At 42.9% G+C, this 3,229-nt stretch overlaps 1 long non-coding RNA gene across 1 annotated transcript; it reads right to left on the bottom strand.

The window, feature by feature from the left end:
- Positions 1–160: 160 nt before the first annotated feature.
- Positions 161–1,348, bottom strand: LOC112075179 (uncharacterized). The gene is made up of 3 exons (XR_002894935.2): positions 1,224–1,348; positions 855–1,041; positions 161–269 (listed from the first exon to the last, which is right to left on the bottom strand). It is a non-coding gene; the product is annotated as an uncharacterized lncRNA (long non-coding RNA).
- Between the last annotated feature and the right edge of the window lie 1,881 nt (positions 1,349–3,229).

Genomic DNA, 3,229 nt, shown 5'->3' on the forward strand with positions numbered 1-3,229 from the left:
ACACCAGGTCAGGATGGACATTGAGCCAGGACACCAGGTCAGGATGGACATTGAGCCAGGACACCAGGTCAGGATGGACATTGAGCCAGGACACCGGCTCCTAGATAGGATGAGAACGAGCTAAGACGGTGGTAGAGTACTGTAAGGTGGGCGTACCTTGTATCCTATGACATCTGACTCGTTGTCTTTAGACTTGACCGGCTCCCAGTTTAGAGACACGTTAGTTCCTTCCTGAATCCACATGAGGTTGGCTGGAGGCTGGACTGGAGCTGATTAGAAAGCACAGAGATCAATTAACAATACAACTAAATACAAGCACAGGGAGTTTTAATCTATTTGGTCAATTGTGGTACATTTCTGTTTCTTGCGTGCACAATAAAATATAATATGTTTAATATCAATCAATCAATAAAATGTATTTATAAAGCCCTTCTTACATCAGCTGATGTCAAAAAGTGCTGTACAGAAACCCAGCCTAAAACCCCAAACAGCAAGCAATGCAGGTGTAGAAGCACGGTGGCTAGGACAAACTCCCTAGAAAGGCCAAAACCTAGGAAGAAACCTAGAGAGGAACCAGGCTATGATTCTGGATTCTGGAATTTGACTTGCATATACAGATATATCAAAGGAGTGAATGTCTCTATATACAGTACGGTTGGTATGAAGGAATGTCTCTATATACAATATGGTTGGTATGAGGGAATGTATTTACATACAGTATGACTGGTATGAGTGGTGTACTAAATGTCTTTCCTGGTCTTTGCAGAGCTAGGTGTGCTGGCTGGTAGTGTGTGAGTTGCTAGTATGTGAGTTGCTAGTGTGTGAGTTGCTAGTGTATGAGTTAATGTACTCACGATCTTTCTTGGTCTTGGCGGTGCTAGAGGTTGATGCAGGGCCCTGGCCGATACTGTTGAAGCCTCTGACTGTGATGACGTACACACTGTTCCCCTCCAACCCTGTCAGCACCATAGACGTCTCGTTCCCTGCTGTCTTCTTCTTCTTCCCTGACTCCTCCTGCTCACTGTCCTTCCTGTAGCTCACCTGAGGGAAAGGAAGAGTTGGGCATGGTTCTTTCCAATGACTGTTTCCTTTAACCTAGAATTTAGTACAGAGGTGAAATCTAAAAATCTTTGAGAATATAGTACATGGACACAAACAAGAACACAAACGTGCACGAATGCACACACACACACAGACAAACACACAGGCACACACACACTCACCTCGTATCCCCGTGGTCTCCCAGGACCAGGGTTGATCGGTCTCCAAGTGACCTTAATTTCCTTAGAGGAAATGCTGGAAGCTTTCACCTCAGACGGGGCGTCCCTGGGCTCTGTGGAAGGAAACGCACACAGTCAACCTTAGACCAGGAAATATGGTGTCACTGCTGCTAGCTCTTCTGTCTTTATACAGAATGATGCATAGAGGTGTGGACATTTAGATATTTACACTACAGACACTAATACAGAATGATGGATAGAGGTGTTGAATTTGAGATATTTACACTACAGACACTAATACAGAATGATGGATAGAGGTGTTGAATTTGAGATATTTACACTACAGAACTAATACAGAAGATGGATAGAGGTGTTGAATTTGAGATATTTACACTACAGACACTAATATGAATATGACAGGGATATCATTATAATGATAGGATTAAAAGGCATACTATGAACATAAGTATATATTCATCACAGTAACATCATCAGTTGTCATGACTCTCCTGTGAGGATCTGAAGGATCAGATTACAGTGGGTCCGCTCTACAGTGCCTCACTGACAGGGTCAAGGTTACAGACAGTGTTCAGATTGATAGGCTCAATGTTACCAGACAGTGTTCAGACTGACAGGCTCTGTCATGACTCTCCTGTGAGGATCTGAAGGATCAGATTACAGTGGGTCCGCTCTACAGCGCCCTCACTGACAGGGTCAAGGTTACCAGACAGTGTTCAGATTGATAGGCTCATTGTTACAGACAGTGTTCAGACTGACAGGCTCTGTCATGACTCTCCTGTGAGGATCTGAAGATCAGATTACATGTGGCCGCTTTACAGCGCTCTCTCCCGCAGAGAGGGAGAGGGATGGGGTTGGCTGTTTTATGATGGTCGTAAATACCTTGTAGGAACTCTGCCTTTGGGCTTTGCAGGAGGAGGGGAAAGAAACCACTTTGTTACAAGGAGATTCCTCCCGCCAAAACCGTAACATCACAAGGTTGAATAAATAAACAATATTTCTGTAATCCAAACAGTTGGAATGGTCCATGGGTACTGAAAGAACAATTATGTCAGATCAGTTGTTGTTTTGGGACGTAACTGTATCTCTTAATGTGTATATTTCCCAGTTCTAAGATTTACATCTAAATGTTGTGGAACTTAAATGATTAAATATGAAATTATTTGTGAGAAGATGAAATGTGATGTTAGCCCTCTAAATGAGAATTGTTATTCATATAAAAGTTTTAACCCGTCAGTAACCACGCCCACGTGAGCACAAACATTATGTCGGCGTCATGGAATGCCCCTTTCACAAAAGCTTATAAAAGGACTCGCTAACAAAATTATATTAGAACAGAGAACCGTCCACACGCTGAAATGGTTACCATCTAAATAGACCAGCTATGTGCAGCGCCAGCTGAATACGTTACAAATGGTTAAGAAATGTAAATCTCTAGAGACCAGCACATTGCCCGGGTTGCTACGGGAGTGTAAAATGGTCCTAGCTCTACAATAGACCGGTGTGACCGACAGCGTGAGCTGAAAGTTACGGAAGGGTTAGAAACTCTGAAACTTTCTCTTGAAGAAGAAGACTACACAGGAACATTCAGTCTGCAGCTGTTTAACTTCTTGTGGCTGCAGGGGCAGTATTGAGTAGCTTGGATGAAAGGTGCACAGAGGTGCCCAGAGTAAACGGCCTGCTCCTCAGTCATAGTTGCTAATATATGCATATTATTATTAGTATTGGGTAGAAAACACTATGACGTTTCTAAAACTGTTTGGATTATGTCTGTGAGTATAACAGAACTCATATGGCAGGCAAAAACCTGAGAAAAAATCCAAACAGGAAGTGGAAATTCTGAGGCTGGTCGATTTTCAACCAAGATCCCATTGAAATCACAGCGAGATATGGATGAGTTTGCACTACCTACGGCTTCCACTAGGTTCGATAATGTCCGTTATATGTCCAATTAGCTATTTTTGTTAGCGCGTTGGTAAACAATTCCAAAG

The sequence above is a fragment of the Salvelinus sp. IW2-2015 genome, unplaced genomic scaffold, assembly GCF_002910315.2.
Source record: "Salvelinus sp. IW2-2015 unplaced genomic scaffold, ASM291031v2 Un_scaffold3017, whole genome shotgun sequence".
NCBI lineage: Eukaryota > Metazoa > Chordata > Actinopteri > Salmoniformes > Salmonidae > Salvelinus > Salvelinus sp. IW2-2015.